Below are 20,713 nucleotides of genomic sequence, written 5' to 3' on the forward strand. Positions count from 1 at the left end.
AGAATGGAGCAGAATTACGTTTGGTTCCTTGGAAAGAGTCTGGAGTTGTCCCTAAAGCTGTTGTTTAATGCAACAGAAAATTGTATAGGTTTTGCTGTATTTATTGGTAAGCAGACGAGCAAATAAAAGAAAAGGGAATTGCAGTAGTCTGTTTTAAAGTAGCAGACCACTTGTTTCTTTATGGGTGTGTTTTTGTGTAGAATAGAGAGCGGGCTTTGCAGACCACAGTGTGATTTAATGCAGGCATGTAAGAAAGCTCTTGCTGTTCGTTGTCATATTATTTAATCTATTTCTAAATAGAATGCTTGTACTCAGATGGTGACAATTATTTATTTGCCTCTCCTCCTCTTCTGTTTTTCTTTGGCGGCGGGGGCATTAATGGTGCCACTGGCAGCAGGCAAGCTCCTTGAGAAGAGCAGCTCCTTCCTCTGTAGTGGTCTATGAACCTCTTTAACCATGGGCCATACGCTTGCTGGCTCCCAGCCTGTCATGTGGTCAGATCAAAACGCTTGCTACTCCTCAAGGAAAATCTGAGAAGGATTTCTCAGAGCAAAACTCATCTTCCAGTCACTGGGGAGTGAGAGGTGCAATGATACACACTTCTGCTCTTGATATAAGAAGGGATAAAGGGACAGATAAAAATATGGTGTGACAGGGTCCCAAATTGTGTCTGTTCCTGTGCCCGGCCATGCAAAAGATGACTCTGTGTTAATACCTGTAGGAATTATTCTTTTTTATATTAACTCTGAGCACTTATTGAGAGAGAGGTAGTGAGAGATTTGCAGGCTCCCTCTGTGCATCTCAAAGAGAGCAGCATTTCCTCTGGGAAAATGATAATAGATTTATTAATACACAGGTCCTTTTGGTGTCTTCTGAGGAATATAACTGTGAGTATTAATGTGACAGAAGATGAAACAAAATTGCAGCTTATAGGAAATTTTAATAACTCGGCACCTTTTTAAAAACTTGTGTTAATTCTCTACCTTAGTTGACTGCATGTGTGTTGAAGTACAAGCCTTGTATATGTTTTGAGTGAAATAATTTGTGATTGGATTCTTTTATAATAGCCTGGTTTTGAGCTTACCTTCCGTTGCGGCATTCTGCTGTCAGTGGGCAGATGAAGAAACTTAGGTGGGTTAATATCTGAATAAATATGCTAAGTTACAGGTTAAAGCCATGTAGCACTTTGTTTGATTTTGTTGTTGTTGTCAAAATTCAGCAGCCATAAACAGCAGCATAATACATCAATTAAAGAACATCAGTTACACTGGTCTGGTACCACATTCTGCAGGCTAAATAGCAAGGTCTGTTGATAATGCAAATGTGTAGAGGCATTATTAGCTTCATATTGCAGTGTTATATGTGCAGTCAAGGGGATAATAAGGAAGATTATCAGTCCGTAAGAATGATAATATTCCACCCGCTAGAATAATAAAAGTTTTAATGCTGTGTTGTACAGAGACCTTTTGAACTGTTATAATGTCTGAGACTTGTACCAAATCAAATCTTAGGATTCTTCTTTTGCACGTTCTCAAGTCTGCACTTCTCAGTGTTGAAGGTGTTGAATCTGATTCTGTATTAGCTGGAGGGGTGAGGTTCACTTTAAACAGAAAAAAAATGTTATTTTTGCAGGACTTGCTGAATTTAATCTTTAACATATTCCCTCTGGTATCAGGGGATCCTTTTTTACTTTTTCTTCCTGCCAAAATATTATGGAAAACAGTGAAATAGGAAAGGTCGTTAAGTCAATATATGAATATTAGAATGCGTAAGGCAAGGTGGATAGGTAATTGGTGCACTCATCTGTAGTATAAAAACTGCACTGCTGATAAATACTGAATTCTCACATAGGTAGACAATAGAAAAAGGGAAACTTTGTACAAAGAAATGCTGATTTTCAGCTTTCCTGCTACCCCCAGAAGATATTTGATGATAAGCAAGGGGACAAATGTGTTGGTCCTTCCTAGGGAAGCTCCTGTCCTTTCCATTCCCTGCAGAGAAACAGGGGCTTTTTATTAAAGAATGGGTGGGGGGCTGCGGGGGTTGTGTCCCATTGAAATTTCCATGTGGCAACTGCAAGACTGTCACAATAAACATGTGGATTTAGAGCCTTTAAACGGAAAGGGCTTTCCAGTCTTAATAATACTGTAACTAAAAATTTGACACCCCAAAGAACCCTATAAAAAACATGACACCCAAAATTTGAGAGGCTGTGAACGTAATGCTTTGTAAGTGTTTTCTTCCCTTTACTTACTTTTCCTCTGTTATAAGAGATTGTTCCTGAAATGCAAAACCACACCCCATTAAACTCACCCCTTCTTTGAAATCATTTACTGCTTTTGGAATAAGTTTTATTTCATTTATTTCATAAATACGTATGTGTGTAGTTTAAAGATTTCTATCCATAAAGGCTGGGACTGGAGGTCTCTCTGGAGAGCTGTTTGGAGAGAGAACACTCTCCTCTGGAGCAGATGGTGCTGCTTTACAGAAGACAGCTGCTAGAGAAATCAAACCAAGGCTGTGCTGGTAGGGAACACACTTTCAGCAACCTCAAAAGTTAAAAAAAAAAATAATTACATCTTTGATCTCTAGCCTTGCTGAGATTCTCAGTAAAATAATAAACTTATTACTGCATTTCCTTCACATTGTCACTACTATAGCTGTCTTTCTTCTGGAGGAAAATGACTCGTAACAGGAAGGGATGTAATCAGTTTAGTCCTCGGTAGAGTTAACTTTACCTCTGGTACCCCTCTACTTGTGGAAGAAGGTGCAGCTGCTTGAAGAAGGTGGCAGCAGCTTTGATCACTTTTCTAGACAAAACATGACCACTGCATTGTAGACATGAGACTACGTTCTTGATACCAGCTCTGAAAAGTGTCACATTTTACATTTTTTATATTTTTTTTGAAGTGTGCATGTCATGAAACAAAGAGGAGAATTAGTCAAATCAATGCAGCTTGATCCTTTTCCTATTTGAATATCAGTTGTTTATCAGTGAGACAAAATCTAACTTGACAGTTTTATTAAAATCAATTTGCAAGCAAATGGGCTACTGAAGGCTAGATGTGCTTATGCAGTAGTAAAATACTGGTTAATGGAAATGACCCACTACGGAGACCATTTTTTGATAAAATGATGCTTACTGGTTGGTAACGCAATCTATAGGGGCTCCTGGAGCTTTGGGAGCAGGCAGTGTCTTGCTCTTGCAAAGCAAAAAGTGATCCTCCTATAAATAAATGAATATCCATGTTATTTACTATGATTACAAAATTTTTGTCAACTCTGTTAAAGATCCAAAGTGGTTCTACTAAAAATATGAATAGTAATACAGAGTAAAGGAGGAAAGTGTTTTCTTAGCAACTGTTGCATGACTGGTTGATAAGATATGCCAGAAGGTAGCTCTGGTTCTCCAATACTTCAGTATTGCAAGGGTTTAGTATCCAGTAAGTAGGGAAGAATGAAGAATTTTGTTCATTCTGGTTTGCTATAAAACCTGTAGGAGTTGCAATAGAAAAATAAGACTGGAAGTATTTTGAGAATACAAATATATAGGCATACCTTTTCTCTTATGGTTATATCTCTCTGGTCTATGTTATTTACCGAGAACAATCAATACCTTGAATTTCCTCCAGTGTAAAGAAAACGCATGCATGTGAGATTCAAAATCAGCATAAGAATTTTATTTCTCTTGCAGTAATTGATTTTTCATTGTTAGTGGTGCAGGGATAATTGTATTAATGACTAAAAATACTTTGAATATTTTATCATGAGGTGGAAAAATAGAGGAATGTTTTGTTAGTCTCATGTGGACACCTGTGTGTTGAGGAAATTAAATTTATAATGTAGTTTTAGAATGGGTTTTCAGACAGCCTGTATAGTTAATTCTTAAACCACTGTCTGTTGTATTAGATTGTATCTGTGCCATTGGGAAATAGGGAAGGATTCATGTAAATTGGACATCTCAATTAGATTTAAAAAAATAGGCAGGGGGGGTAAGTTTCCCAGCTTCAAATAACGCTTGTAGCCTGGCTATTTAATAAGACTTTTTCTTGAATCTGAAAGTTTTATGGCTCATAGGGAATAGACTTTACAAACAGAATTAGATTGTGTCACAGTTGCTTGGGTTTTTTTGGTGACTTCCAGACAGTGTTGGTAACAAAGTGTATTTCAACGCCATGCCGCAGCCGTGCAGAATATTTTGAAGATATCCTTACAAAGTATTTTCTGTATCTTACGTACCTGTCTCAAAAATGTTATCCCTACATGGTGTTTCAGGCAGGCTGGCATTAACCTCATGACAGATAATACAATAAAAACAATTCTGGGGTGGGATTGTGTTTCCTTGTGGCTTAGAGCGTAACAGAAGGTCAACGTTGTGTGTTGGACTTGAACAGACTGTCTGAAATGCCGGTGTTACAAGAAAATTCACTTGGGGTCCCATTCTGCAAGAAGTGATTTGAAACTTCCCAGCAGTACTATCTACTCTGTTTACTCTTCTGGCCTGAGTCTCTGAATCATGAACTCATAGAACAGTTTAGGTTGTAAGGGACCTTAAAGATCATCTAGTTCCACCCCCCCTTCCATGGGCAGGGACACCTCCCACTGATCAGGCTGCCCCAGGCCCATCCAACCTGGCCTTGGACACCTCCAGGGATGGGGCAGCCACAGCTTCCCTGGGCAACCTGGGGCAGGGCCTCCCCACCCTCATTGTGAAGAAATTCCTCCTTATGTCCAGTCTAAATCTGCCCCTCTCCAGTTTATACCCATTGCCCCTCGTCCTACCACTACAAGCCTTTGTAAAGAGTCCCTCTCCAGCTTTCTTGTAGGCCCCCTTCAGATAGTGGACGTACTTGAATGGAGTGTGATTTCCCATTTTTAGAAGGCTTCCTCCTGCCAAGTTTGCTGTGGCATTTCTATAGGCTGTGGCTGGGCAGAGGAAGCTTTAATAAATCAACTGTTCTTGCTTTGAGCGTGTAGAGACTGAGCCTGTGTAGCCAGACAAATTCCATGTTAACGAAGACAGAATGTGTCTGAAGTTTGGCTATAAACAGCAAATACCATGCACTAGTGCAAGCATTTGATTGCCTGAATACTGGTTGCGGTAGATTCAGTGGAGAATTTTTTCCTTATGTCCAAAGGGTTGTCAAGTCCTGGTAGAGGCTGCCCAGGGCAGTGGTGGAGTCACCATCCCTGGGGGTACTTAAAAGACACGTAGATGTGGTGCTTAGAATCATAGAATCGTAGAATAACCGGGTTGGAAGAGACCCACCGGATCATCAAGTCCAACCATTCCTATCAAACACTAACCCATGTCCCTCAGCACGTCGTCCACCCGTCCCTTAAACCCCTCCAGGGAAGGTGACTTAACCCCCTCACTGAGTTCCAGTGCCCAATGACCCTTTCTGTGAAAAATTTTTTCCTAATGTCCAGCCTGACCCTCCCCTGGTGGAGCTTGAGGCCATTCCCTCTCGTCCTGTCCCCTGTCACTTGGGAGAAAAGCCCAGCTCCCTCCTCTCCACAACCTCCTTTCAGGTAGTTGTAGAGAGCAATGAGGTCTCCCCTCAGCCTCCTCTCCTCCAGGCTAAACACCCCCAGCTCTCTCAGCCGCTCCTCTTGTTCTCCAGCCCCTTCACCAGCTTCATTGCTCTTCTCTTAGCGACATGGTTTAGTGGTGGGCTTCGCATTGCTAGGTTTACAATTGGAAAGGTCTTTTCCAACCTAAATGACTCCATGATACTGGTGTGGCATGAATTTGTGTGCCCGTTCTCCTGCCCATCCTGAGAAACTGCCTGGAAGCTGCAAAGGCCACTTTTTCCTTCCTTGTGGAGGTGTTTTGGATTAGAGAGGTACTCCCAGTATGTGTATCAGCTCTTCTAGTATTGTTAAGCCCTTTGCAATGTGCATGATTTTCCTTGATATGGATCTCAGCAAAAATGACAGAAAGTGATGCTCTCCTGTTACTCACGCTGGAGGTTAATTGGTTTCTCTGTTGCTCTTCGGGAACTTCATTGATCTCTCCTGTCTGTTGCTCTTGAGGCTGTTGAAAACTTCCTGCATTATTTGAAAAAGAAGGCAGAGCTTCAGCAACAGTCTCAGGACCAAACTACAGGCAAACATGCACTTGGAAGGCAGAATGTAAAGTGTGCGGATGCCATGTTCTGTATGGTCTGTTCTTTGGACAAAAAAACACTTTCTGTTCAGAATGGAAGCATGAGGAGACTTGGGGAGGATGCTTTGCCACTAGCAGGTGCAGAGAGCAAGGCCAAATGCTCAGTTTGAAAACAAAGGTAGGTCACTAGACTGGGGCCCTTTTCTTTTCAAGAAACTTGGAAATGATCTCAAAGTTTGAAATGCTGAAATAAAATGCTTTTTATGATCATGAGGTATTATAGAATTTTAAAATTGCTGAGATTGGAGACATCTCTGGAGACTATCCAGTTGAAGTCCAGTACTCAGGTTGTGGGGTGGAGTGGGCATTGAGTTATCTCCAAGGTTGAACAATCCACAGCCTTTCTGGGCAACCTGTTCCTGTGTTTAACTGCTCTCAGAGTAAGAGTTTCTTCTTGTGTTTAAATGCAGCAACTGGTATTTCAAAATGATTTTTTCTTTTGCTCAGAACAGACCCCTGCGCTCCAGATGTGTCCCAGCAGTGCTAAGCAGCACGCAGCCCACTGGCAATGCTTTTCCTAATGCAGCACAGCTTTACTGCAAGGGCATTTTTTCTCAGTTTGTCCATCGGGACCCTCATGGCCAGCTCTGCAAAGATGCTTTCAAGCTGGTTGGCCCCTAATGTGTGCTGCTGCCTGATGTAATCTCTCTCCAGGGGCAGGACTTGGAATTTCCATTTTTTTTAACTTCACGAGACTCCCATCCTCCCATTTCTGCAGCCTATCAAGGTTCCTCTGAAAGGCAGAACACCCATCTGGCAAATCAGCCACTTCTCTCAGTTTTATATCACCTGCAAACTTAGTAAGGGTGCACTTGGTCCCATCAACTGGGTCATTAATGGAGTCGTTAAGCAGTTGTGGCACCACTAGTGGCTCCTGGGTGCACCTGTATTAACTGGGCTCCAGCTGGGTTTTATGCTGTGGGATCAGAACACTGTGTACCCAGCAATTTGATAGTTCTCAGTCTCTCTGTCTTATCTGTAGTTCACCAGTTGTCTATGAGATCGTAGAATCATGGAATGGTTTGAATTGGAAGGGACCTTAAGGATCATCTCATTCCATCCTCCACTAGACACCTCCCACTGGATCAGGCTGCTGCTCATCCAGCCTGGCCTTGAACTCCTCCAGGGATGGGGCAGCCACAACTTCCCAGGGCAACCTGTGCCAGTGTCTCACCACCCTCATAGTGAAGAATTTCCTCCTTATGTCTAGTCTAAATCTGCCCCTCTCTAATTTAAAGCCATTCCCCTTGGTCCTAACACTACATGCCTCTGCAAAAAGTCCTCCTCAGCTTTCTTGTAGCCCCCCTTCAGGTACTGGATCATATGGAGACGGCGTCAAAAACATTACTAATATCAAGATAAATAATGTCCACTGCTCTCTCCATACTCACCAAACCATTCATCTCATCGTAAAGGCCTGTCAGGATGGTTAAGCGTGAATTGCCCTGCATAAACACACAGCGATGACTCCAAACCTCCTCCTTGTCCTTTATGTATTTAGAAATGGCCAGAATTATTTGCTCCACTCCAACCTGCCCTAGCACTGAGGTGAGATTGACTGGTCTGTAGTTCCCCTGTATCCATCTTCTTGGAGACAGAAGTATCGTTTCTTTTCTTCCAGATCTTGGGAACCTCTCTTAATTGCCATGGACATATAAATGTGGTGGATAGGTGTCTTGCAGTGACATTGGCCAGCTCCTGTGTGAGTGTATCCCTTCAGGTCCCCTGGATTAATGTGTGTCCAGTTTGTTTAAATACATCCTCAACCTGATCCTCCTCTGTCATCATTGTTCCAGACTCTTCTGTGGGTCTCAAGGATGGAAATTTCTGAAGTCAGGTCTTACCTGTGGAGACTGAGAAGACATTGAGTATTGTAACCTTTAAAAAAAACTTCACAGTGATTGCTGTTGAATAGGCTCTAGAAAGTAACCTATATGTCAAAAAACTCATCTTCCTATATTCTGATGCTTTCTCTCAAATTCCTCTGAGTGCATAGTGGGAAATAAAATATAGCCCATATGACAAGGACAATTTTCTGAAAATATATCACCCTTGTTCTGGAACTGCTTTGTTTTTGTATGTGTCTTTTGAAATGCAGCTGAAGATAGTTTCCTCTGATGTTCTTGCACAACAGTAGAGATGTATTAGCTATAATGGGAAACAGAGCGATTGCTCCCTCAAAATAGAACATGAACTGAACAAATGGGAGTGTTTTTGTACTCATAGTGGCAGATTAGAAAAAGAATGGAAGAAATGTATTTTCATTAAATAATTGTTCAATCCACTTCCTATGATGAAATCTTGAAAATCATTAGTTTGGTTGAACTGCTGTGCATCTCTTCTAGGTATTAAGTACAATAACTGCTTTTTAAATTGGCTTCTCAAATGTTCATCCCTTATGTGAACTCGGTATTCAATTACTTCTCTTGACTTATCACTGTCACAGAGGCGTACCTAGTCAAAATAGGCTAGAAATTTCTATTCTCTTTGAGACAGCCTTTTTTTCTATCTTGTGTGTAATACAGTGATGAGAGTTGATGTGGAATTGAAAATCAGAGTGCAGAAACAGGTCTCGTGTTTGTGAATAAGGAAAGGAAAAAAAAAAAGGGTGCAGGAAGACTAGACTCCTTCCTATGCATCGATGAACTATTTCTTCATATGAGTCTTTCTCCAAAGTTATCACATGCACATTGAAAATTGCACGGTTTTCCCATGTTTAGCAGCATCTCAACATGGTAAATGTTTTTTCCTGCCATTATAAAGCATTGTCACAGGTACACATTAGAAAGCGTAGTGATTGTGAGTTAAGATCGACCCAAAACTGTGTCTCATCACTGATAGAGCAACCAAAATATATCCTTAAATGGTAACTTCTGTCATGTCTTTTATTTACAGAAATAGCTGTGTTTCCTTTCTGCAGTAAACAGACTTCTTTTTTCATAAGCCTTACTGAAGTCACCATGGCAGATGAAGAAAAAAAAGTATGTTTTGGGGTTTTTTTAAAGCATAGTGTCTAGACACGTTATGTGCCAATTTCATTTCACTGCCACGTCACAAGCTTCACTGATGGTAAAGTTGAATTTCTTCTAAAGATGCTCTGTATTTCTTGGCCTGAAGCCAATTTTTAATCCATCTCAATAGTTCTTTCCTTGGCCTGTACTTTTTGACCTTGTAAATTAATCCAGTCTGTGATATACAATCCTAAAGCTTACACTAAATCTAGATAAATTATGTCTCTGGTTTCATCTTTATCTCCCAGTTCAGTTAGGCACCCGAAAGAAGCGACTTGGTCCACCCTGACCTTCCTTCTCTGTATCTATGCTGACGGCTCCTTTTTTCTTTTTTTAAAATTATATTGGTTTAAATACCACAGAATGTTTTCATCTTCACAGTTTGAAGACAAGTTTAAGTTTGAGTGTCTGAGGTTCCTGGGCTCTTTCCTTATTCTCGTATTAAATAGAAAAAGAAATGACCTGCCAGCCACTCTCCAGCACTGTATCTCCTCCAGCAAGCTATCAAATGTGTTTGCCAGAGGCTTTTCCTTACTCCTTTCACTGTGTCTTTTGAAATGAAGGGGTATAACCAATGGCAGGGGAAGCACAGAGGATTTTGGTGGTCTGAGTGCAAGACTGGAAGCAATTATGGCAACTGAATTTATGACATTTGTGGGTTTTGCTGGCATTCTTGTGAAAAGGTAAACAGACTGTAATAAAAAGATGTAACTTACAGTTTGCACAGAGATGGTTGTCAGGCAGGCAGCGGTCTGTCTGAGTCTCTAGTGGCCTACTAGAGGTTCTCTCTGCCTTGTCTAGATTGGTATGTTCTGGTGGTAAAGTTCAGTGTAATTCATTTTATGTCCTGCTTAAATGGCTGCATCAATTCTAAGCCCACTGTAACTTCCAATAGCAAAAGAACGTGCTGCTTTAGATTTCAGAAAAGCCAAACATCAATTTTTAGATATGTTATGAAACTTTTTTAAATAGCATTCTGGTTTTTGTTTGCTTCAGGCAAACAGTTAAATATCCTGCATGGGATTATATGCAGGATAGTGCAGATATTTTGCAAGCTTTATCTCAGTCTTAAGCTAAACAGTTGTCTGTTGGGCTATGTAGGTATCATTATCATCGAACTGGAAGGAATAAATTTAAGACATAATATTATTTTATGCAATTCTTTCCAAGTAAGCCATGATTTTTTGAATATTACAAAAAAAAAATCAGTCTAGCCGTAGAATAAAAAAATTACTTAAATTTCTTTGATGAATAAATATTTCATCTGAGTATTTCATTAGGGATACTTGAAGTTCGTTCAAGTCTGTTGTGACTTATGCATTTCCATACAGTGTCACACAAGGGAAAAAGCAATGACTTGTTGAGAGCAGCCCTGCGGAGAAGGACTTTGGGTGCTGATTGATGAGAAGCTCGACATGAGCTGGAAATGGGCACTTGCAGCTCAGAAGGCCAACTGTGTCCTGGGCTGTTTAAAAAGCAGCTGGGCAAGAGAGGGGATTCTGCCCCTCTATTCCTCTCTTGTGAGACCTCATCTGGAGTGTTGTGTCCAGTTCTGGAATCCTCAATGTAAGAAGGAGATGGAGCTGTTGGAACGGGTCCAGAGGAGGCTACAAAGATGATCAAAGGGCTGGAGCACCTTCCATACGAGGACAGACTGAGAGAGTTGGGGTTGTTCAGCCTGGAGGAGAGAAGGCTCTGAGGAAACCTTATAGAGACTTTCCAGTACCTGAAGGGGCTACAAGAAAGCTGGGGAGGGACTGTTCACAAAGGTTTGTAGTAATAGGACAAGGGGCAATGGGGATAAACTGGAGAGAGGCATATTTAGACTAGACATAAGGAAGAATTTCTTCATTATGATAGTGGTTAGGCACTGGAACAGGTTGCCCAGGGAAGCTGTGGCTGCCCCATCCCTGGAGGGGTTCACGGCCAGGTTAGATGGGCCTTGGGCACCTGATCCAGTGGGAGGTGTCCCTGTCCATGGCAGGGGGGTTGGAGCTGAATCACCTTTAGGGTTCCTTCCAACCCGAACTATTTGATTATTCTATGATTCCATTTTAAAGAAACAATACCCAGGAGTTAACTTGGTTGCTGTAGGTCTAGCAGGCTTAGGCTACAGAAACATATGAAGAACATCACCTAAAATCTATTTTGTTGAGTACAAGTACTAAGTTAAGGTGCTCAGGGAATGAAGAGGGAATTTACTCTGGTAGCACAGAGTAAATGATTTTGGGACCTAACTGCGATTCGAAAGACTGGTTGTGAAGAAGAGGAGACTGGTGGCACTAATTTCCGCAAACACTTTGGTCAAGTATTGCATGGAAAAGTTCATTTCAATGGACTGATTTGTTCATAGGTTCCAAGAGAAATTCTTAGGGTTGATATTGATGTAAACTAGATGCTTTTCACTGGTAGTATTTATTCTTTTAATCTTGCATTTGTTTTAATTTTCAGGCATTATTGTCCCATTTATTTATTAGATGGTTTTATCCTGCCTTCATTTTCTGGACTCAGGTGGTCTGTGATAAGTTCCGGTGTTATTCTAGAGACCATTTCCAGTGTTTCCATCATCATGGCTGCGGTGATGAAGGAGAGACAGACTTTGTAAATCTTCTCTGAACATATTCTTTTAATCAGCACGGCGCATGGGAGTCAAATTAAGAAAGTACTACTACTACTGGCAGATCTTTATACAGTTCTTTGGCTTCCGGACTTCAGACAAACAAGATGCTTTTGGTTTTGTCTATTCCACACTCTTGTGACTGTTTTCCGTCATGTCTCCAATCCATTTATTCCCAGGTGTTTTTTTCCAGCCGGGCCTCCTCACACATTCAAATTCATCATCCTGTGTGTCCAGCTCAGAACACCTTGTCTTTTTAATAATGTCTAATAGGCTTGGTACCAGCTTCATGCTTGATCTTCATCCCAATTAATCTTCCATATACTTGTTGTTGCTCCCACAGTGGCAAACACTAAATGCCTGTTTTAACTGATGAAAAAAAGACAATATTTGATTTTTTAAAAAAATATCAGAAATATGCTGTTATGTGGGTGGTTGCACATGCCAGATTTACCTGCAGATCAAGAAAAACATAGAACAACAAAGGAATACGGGAGTACTTAGTGCTGCTGCTTCTTAGAATATGCTTGTGTTCCTTTTGCCAGTGCAGTGTTTTGTGTGGGTTTTTTTTTCCTGAGTCTGAAGATTGCACGTGTGTAAACATGCTAGAGAGGGCATTTTCATCAGGGAATTTTTGAGACTTTCAGGTCTGATAAAGGTGACATGCAAAAGGAAGAAGAAAGATTTCAGAATCTGAATTTCTTAAAGCCTGAGTTTTGCACAGAGGAAGGAAAGAGTCTTGTGAGGAAATATTTAAAGCAGTAAAGATGAGATCTCAGTCTGCTCTCCGGAGCGTTTCTGTGTTTTCTCAAATAGTTATTTAATGTAGGCATCGTTTCAGCCAGTAGGATAAAGGCAAGCTTTTGTAAGTCAGTCTGCTATAGAATGGTCTTTAGGGGAGATATTATAATGTAACCTATCCAAAATTTCATTCCAACAGGATTTTTTGTGAAATTCATTCACTTTTCCTCTCCATCCTGCTAAAATCTCATCTCTTCTGAGCAGTATCAGTTCTCAGTGTTAGGGTGATGGGCAGTGTTATCTTGTCGTGTTGACCAGATGAGGTGTTTTAGAGGAGGGGTGAGCAAAGAACTCGTCCTCATCATGGATGCTGTTGAAATACTAAAAGATCTCTGCAGTTTCTTCTCACCTTAGTTGCCTGCAGCACTGTTGATCAGCACTGTGATCCTTACGTCCAAACTGCCGTTAAGGTGCGTTAAGTTCACGTTTATCCCCCCTGTACCACTTTCCCCTCAGCTCCCCTTGCTCATTCTCTTATTGGGATTGGAGGGTGGAGAGAAAGAAGCCTGGTTTTCTTTTTTATTGACACTCAAACTACCTGTGAAGTGCAAGCGTGAAACACGTGCATTTCCAAAGCTGATGTTGCCCCAGATGCACCAGCTTATCATGCAGGTATGTACCTTTGCCACTTTTTTATCATAAAACAGCATGTCACAAAGAAGGGTAGGAACAGGGAAGACACACACCTTCTCTGGACTCGCCTCCAGCCTGGATGAGGGGTGAAGGTTGCTTTGTCCAGAAGAGCACTTCTGTGTATGTGCAGAAGCATGTGGAGAGGCATTATATGAAGAAAAGAAAATGGGACATCCTGGAATTCAGAGTCAGCAGCTAAGCGAGGAGACTGAGAGCTACAGCTTTGGATTTAGGTCTCTCTATTTCACCCAACTCAGCTTTGTACTCTGAAGATATTGTCTTGGACCTGTCTCATATCCTTCCCCCCTTAAGATGCCTGTATGACCATTGAAATCATAAAAAAACAGAAAAGGAAGACAGGCTATGTCCTTGTAGGACTGTTAGGTAGCAAATTTAATAGTATCTTACTGTGACCTTAAGCATGTGGAAGTAAAATTACACTGCCATCCGTGTAGCAAACAGGTTTTTTGAGAATCTGTTCATGCAATCAAGTCTGTTATTGCATTATAGGCAACAGTTGCCTACGTGTGACAGTTATCGGATGCCAGGTATTTGTTGACCCCAGCATTATGGTAGTCGTGGGTGGCGAAGTCTGACAGAAATCCAATTTAAAGAATCTTAAGCTGAATGTTTTGAATTAAGATAATCAGAATTTGGCATATGTCCCCATTACCTTCACAGGATGCCGAGCAAGACCTTTAAAAGGGTAATGGGCAGAGACAGGGTAGTATTTACACAATGCTGCTTCTGTCTTCGTAGGTAGGTTTTGAATGTGTGATGGAGGGGGTGATGCTGAAGTAAGTTTTAGCTGGCTTGGAAGAGGTGGCAGCCGTCTTCCCAGGAGGTCAAGGTTGTGGATTAACACTGCTCAGAAATGACAACTGAAATGGAGAGGCAGGGACCTGCTGTGGTTTTTTAGGCCAGCGGCTGAAGAGGATGCAGGTGTAGAAACGAGGGGCTGGTGAGGTGTCCTGGTTTTGGCTGGGACAAAGTTAATTTCCTTCCTAGTAGTTGATGCTGTGGTTGGATTTAGTATGAGGATAGCAATGTTTTAGTTGTTGCTAAGTAGTGCTTACTGTAGCCAAGGACTTATCAACATCTCACCTCCTGCCAGCGAGAAAGCTGGGAGGGGACACAGCCAGGACAGCTGGCCCAGGCTCGCCAAAGAGATATTCCATACTATGTGACATCATGCTCAGCATAGAAACTGGATGGGCTTGGCCAGTGAGCACTGAGCAGTTGTGTTGTGCATCAATTTTATTGTATATTCTTTTGGCATTAGTATTATTATCATCATCATCTATTAGCACCATCATCAGGTGTTTAAAATACGGGTAGATGAGGTGCTTAGGCATATGATGTGGACAGATATGTTTGGACTTGATGATCTCAAAAGTCTTTTCCAACTTAGGGATTCTATGATCTTCCCTTTCTGTCCTGTTAAACTGTCCTCATCTCAACCCCTGAGTTTTACCTTTTTTTCCACCCCCAGTTCTCTCCCCCATCTCACTGCATGGGGATTGAGTGAATGGCTGGGTGGTTAAACCCCAACTCAAGGTAAAACAACCAAAGCTGGAAAAAGAAAACCCATCTTCTTTGTGGCAAGTTAGATAAAGTTGTGCACAGTGTGTCTGGCTGCTCAGCAGGATACTTGAGCCATAATCACCAGGGTTGTTCAAGTTGTTGATTTGTTTCGGGGTTTTTTTGGGGGTGGGGGGATGGGGCCAGATTTCGTTTTGGTTTTTTGTTCAGATTCACTGGGATTCACTCCTCCAGTGGCAATAAGCACAGGGAGCAGAGATGGTGCAGCAGGAGCACCAGAGCGCCTTGCCTATGCATCAAGTGTTCATATGGAGGTTGTTCTGTAATCAAAGTTTAGTTTATCTTGCCAAACAGATCCCTGCTAGCTCAACAGGAAAGACAATTCCATATTTTCATTAATTTTTCTGAAGATTCAAGGAGTTTATTGCATTGCTTTCATTTCTCTTGGGGAACTCGTCTAATGCTTTCAATAAGTGAACTTCATGTTGTTTCTGCACAGAATGTTTATTCCTGTTGGTAATCCAGTCAGTTGTTCTTCACTCCCTGTACAATATCTCTGGCGAGGCTGGCTTCATGTCATCTCCAGTCTTCTGTAAGGATAAAATTATGTGTTGGCAGCTACAAATATAATGTAAGCACTCCACAAACTGCATGTGAGTGTTCAACACTGCACTTACACTGCTCAGCAGCAGGTTACATGCACTTTTTCACAGCGGATTTCCTAGTAAATGTAGGTAAACATCTTTAATTTGAGAATTAACACATTTTACGTTACTTTGTCCTTTTGTCTCTTTTTTCCCTTAGGTGCGCTCAATTGCTTAACTAAAGCAGTAGTTGGCAGAAAGTAATTCTGTGCTTCTTTCTTTATGTATCCCGGCGGGGGGCAGCGTGAAGGCACCTGCTGTTCTTCCATCAGGACCGTTCATAACAGGGTGCAAGTCTGACCACTGGTGTCAGCCGTGATGAAGGCTTCATTGCATGCTTGTTCTTTTTTGCTGTCTTAGTGCCTCCTTATGACTGGTGATCTTCAACCTGAGCCATCTCGCCAGCTTCACTGCAGAGTGCGCTTTTTGCTGAATAACTGTGGAGTCCATTTAAGCTGATATATATCCTTGGGCGTATTTGAAAGTTCACTCATAGTTTTGACAGCAAAGTATGTTCTTCTGGGGACTAGAACCAGAACGCTTCGTGTCTGAAATATTGGCGACATCCTTTCTGAAAGAAATGTAAATTGTCTCTTCTCTGTGCTCCAACGTTATGTGCTGCGTAGCAGAGATGCTCAGCCTGTGGCCAGCAAGCCCAAGCAAGGGTTTTAACAACCCACTGTGAGGAAAAGCTGCTTTCAGTGACAGCACTGAAGGTCTGGGAGAACAATTTAGGCATAATTACAACTTTTTACAAAACAAAACAAACCACACAAACCAAAACCACCAAGAAAAAGTTAAAGGATTGGGGAATGCAGTAAAAACTGTCAATTTTACAGGTATTTGTGTGTTTTTGGAGAATTATGAAGGGTATGGATCAAAGCTGCAGGAAGCATTCCTAGCCAAGCATTGCTTCTGGGAATATATTTATGTAACATATGAAAACAAATCAATTTCTCATACTTTATATCAAACACTTTGTATCAAACAAGAAGAATGTAGTGGCTGTTAGAGAAAATTATTTCTTAAAAAAATGTAGTTTGAAAGTGAATATTTGTAACTCTTGTCTTACTAATTTCTTCATATAGCTCTTCATGTGCTTTGTTGGACCCACCACTGTTGTGCAAAGGCTAGAAGAAAAACAACAGTTATTTGTATTTTTACAGTGGAAGAGGCCTTGTAAGGAATTTATTCTCCCTTCCAGCTAGGATGTTTCAAAGAGAGGAAGAACTTTCAGTTGTTTTCTTGCTTTTATGAATATTAGGGCGGGATTAACGTAGCATAAGGATCAGAAAATAGCTACTTTCCTCTATTGAGGCTGTGTTTTATCATGTTTATTGGTCACAGCAGCTACAATGTACAATGGTAGCACTGGTCTGTACAACTGATTAAAAGTGAGTTTTAATGGCAGTCCCGCAGGGGGGTAGATTGGATCAGAGAAGTGGATGTTTTACAAATCTTAAAAAGCAGCAGAGAAAGGCACACCAACAGCAGGTTAGAATTTCAGCACTTCTGTATTTTTAAAGCACTTTCTCGTACTAGAAGCGTGTTGCTTTACTTTCTTCTGCTGTCGCAAAGGACAATTTCGAGTAGGAAATACAGGTCAGATGCAAAGAGCTCAGACACTGCTGGACCTAATCCTGCCTGGCCCTCGAAGACGAATTTGAGGTCCCAGGGTTGGAACTGGCTTTTGCTTTTTGGTGCTGGGATGAGCTAGGTGGGAAGGGCAGTAGAGCAAGTGCATTCATCACTGTCTCACCTCGTGTCTGAGCACCGAACCCTGAGAGCCGAGCTCCGGCACTTTGGGGATATCCAGTCTTACCCTGGTACATTAATTTCTGGATTAGTTCTGGAAAGGAACCACCGTGTTGCTGCTTTCTGAAGCTTGCTTTTTATTCCCTAAATATGTCTCTGGAAACAAAACATAATGAAATGGCAAAAGAGGCAATCTGGATGTGGTGGTTTTCACGTGGGAGCCTTGCAGCTGACCGCTTGCCACAGGCCTTATGAGGAATGATTGAGAAAGCTGGGGGTGTTTAGCCTGGAGAAGAGGAGGCTGAGGGGAGACCTCATTGCTCTCTGCAACTACCTGAGAGGAGGTTGTGGAGAGGAGGGAGCTGGGCTCTTCTCCCAAGTGACAGGGGACAGGACGAGAGGGAATGACCTCAAGCTCCACCAGGGGAGGTTCAGGCTGGACATTAGGAAAAGATTTTTCACAGAAAGGGTGATTGGTCCCTGGCAGAGGCTGCCCAGGGAGGGGGTTGAGTCCCCTTCCCTGGAGGGGTTTAAGGCACGGGTGGACGAGGTGCTGAGGGACATGGGTTAGTGTTTGATGGGAACGGTTGGACTTGATGATCCGGTGGGTCTCTTCCAACCAGATGATTCTATGATTCTATGAAATGGAAGAGCAAAGTTGAATTGTGTCCTGGTGCAGCACTTGCAACAAGTGATTGAGAAGCGATTGTGACTTTCTGAGGGATTAGCTGCCTAATTCTTTCCAATTCTCAGTCGGGGAAGTGAAGTTAAGTTTGACCCTGTACCCAGCCTGGTAAACAAAAAGGAAAACACCTGCTAAGCTTTAGTGCTTTTGAGTTGAAGGGCCTGCTAAGGAAGCAACCCTGTTCATTGTCATTTTGATCTTCAAGGTTTCAAATTTTAAATCCAATTTTAGGAGTGCACATCCTTCTTTATATTTAACCGTGTGTAATTTAGAGCAGTGTCTTTGCCTTCAGAAAAGCACCACAGGACTATGTACTGTGGTGGTGATGTGGTAAACACGCTGCATAGGTGAATATTTCCCTTTTTAACTTGGGAGGGGGTTGGTGCTCACTCAAGGCCCTCATTGTGGTAGTTCAGGCTGTTAAGAACACTGGGACCCTCCATTCCTTCTGTTTTCCTCTTTGTTAGCATCTCTTCATAGCAGGTTTGCTGCAAAGAAACATGCATCCATTTTGTGTAATCTTTTAATGTCAAGAGGCATATTTTTCATGAAATGAATCAGAGTATTTAATGATGCTCAGACGTAGATCTGCTTATAAAATAGAATCAGGTTCATATGTATTTGTTGCCCATAAAGCAGACTTCCTTCTGAGATTTTTTTTCCATAGCTTCAGTGCATTAATTTAGCAAAAAACTCTCTACATCATTTTTGAAGTTTCATTTGACTGAGTCATAAGCCAGAGTATTTCAAAGTACTTCTGGTGAAGTTAGTTTTTACACATTAACTTTATTTTTATTCAGTGGAACATCAACTTCAAAATAAATCTTGCTTCTGTAAATTACGTTTGGCATTTGGAAATCACTTATCCAGTCTCCAGTGCTTTCACCAGCTGCTACTATACGGGATGTGAAATACATCACTGTTAACTCCCATAGGACCAGGATTTCCCCAGGAGGGTTTGGGTGCTGCTTTTCTGAATGAAATTCAATGCAGTTGGAAGGTTTCTAACTAGACACTGATAACCCAATCTGTGTGATTCTCAGGAAGGCAGACTTTCTCAGCTAATGCAGTTCTCTTTAAAATATGTTGGGATCACCCAGAAGAATTGGTCTCCTTGGGTGGACGGGAACCTCGTGGACTATTTTCCTATTACATGTTTTATTTGTATGTGAATAATTGAAGCTGGCTGAAAAAAATATATCATTTCTTAATATGGCAGTAATTATTTAAGGCAGTAGCAAGTTCGGTCACTGGTAGTATCCTGTATCCTGGAAGCAGGTAAGAAGAGCAGTAGATAAATATCTGGCCTCCTGCACCACGATTTTTGGAAGTTTAACATGCTAATAAATTAACTAGCAGGACCCCCAATGTCTTTAAGAGAGCTTTTTCTCATTAACAAAATTAATCTCCTAGGAAAAGCCTTATTAATTTCGTACACTAGCACTTGCTTTACCTAAATCCACTTGCCAGGCTTGACTTTATCTTCAGGAGTCAGAAAATAGCCACGTACGAGCACACAGATTGGCAGCTGCTTTTAAATCTGCACCAGTATTGCTGTTGCTCATCTTTTGGTCAAGAGTAATCCTGATGTATTTTACAACAGAAAATACGTTTTTTTTCCTAATAACTGAGTATTTTGAATGAGTTTCTTATGAATCACTAAAGGTGTCATCACCTACTTGGAACAAAATAACAGGTTTTATGTTTATAATTCTCTTCACTTGAAATGGAAGTTTTAATCATCTACAGGCTACAATTGTTGCTTGGTAAACAAAGCAAAGCTTTATACAGAATTAACATTTTGCAGAGAAAAAAACCAACCCAACAGCAACAAAAAACCCAAAGCATCTAAAGAAGAAAGCAAAAATAACTAGTTAATGGAATCAAAATGATGTGTTTCCAAAAGAAGGCTTCTTGAACACTGGATTTGAAAAACAAGGAATTATCTGTCTTGAAATGGGGAAGATACCAAAATGAAAACAAAATCTCTGCAAACACGAAGTACTGTTAACAACAATAATTTAGTTACTCCTCTCTCTTCTGAAATACGTTTACCCCTGAGAAGTTCATTGCACAGGCCGCTTCACAAATGTGCAGAAAGATAATAGTGCGCTGCTGTCACCGCCACGGGGTCTGTGTGCTTACAGCTTTTAGAATCGAAGCCGTACCCTGTTGCGGACTATAATTAAAACTGGTTTGCTCTTCACAAATTAAAGAACAAATTACTTGTCTTCTATTCTTCTATGTCCCTTTTTTATTTGATTTGATTAGTCATAGGTACTAAATTAAAAAAAAAAAAAAAAGCAACATCATACATTTGATTTTCTTCGCAATGAAAGAAATTCTTCACAAAGAGTTTCTTTATTATGAGACTGATGAGCCCCAGCGCGCCCAGGGGATTTGTGGCTTTCCCATCCCTGGAGGGGTTCAAGGCCAGGTTGGATGGGGCTTGGAGCCCCTGATCCAGTGGGAGGTGTCCCTGCCCATGGCAGAGGGGTTGGAATTAAATGATCTTTAAGGTCCTTCCCAACACAAACTATTCTATGATTTATCTTGGACTGACACTCCAGAATAGGCAATTAGTGTGTCTACCTTTAGAAAGTTTGAAAATAAGAATAAATCATGTGAAACTGTTAGCAGTGAGTAATTCTTGGTGGATGAGGCATTGCCATTGAAAAGCGGAGGTTACGATAAAGAGTTTTGCTTAATGTTCAAAAATAGGCAAAACCAAACTAAAATCCCACTCATCTAAGACCAGATATTTAAAGGATTTGGGTGAGAGGGAGAAGGTATCGTATCCAGCAAAATACAGTGCTGCAGGACCTGTAGCGACTACCATAAGTCTGTGTGCACAAT

The 20,713-nt window shown here is 41.3% G+C and overlaps 1 protein-coding gene across 5 annotated transcripts in view; it reads left to right on the forward strand.

The window, feature by feature from the left end:
* Positions 1-20,713, forward strand: part of PCDH15 (protocadherin related 15) — a 599,860-nt gene that overhangs the window by 392,931 nt on the left and 186,216 nt on the right. The window lies entirely within an intron of this gene.

Source organism: Phaenicophaeus curvirostris, chromosome 9 (genome assembly GCF_032191515.1).
Source record: "Phaenicophaeus curvirostris isolate KB17595 chromosome 9, BPBGC_Pcur_1.0, whole genome shotgun sequence".
In the NCBI taxonomy this organism is placed as follows: Eukaryota; Metazoa; Chordata; class Aves; order Cuculiformes; family Cuculidae; genus Phaenicophaeus; species Phaenicophaeus curvirostris.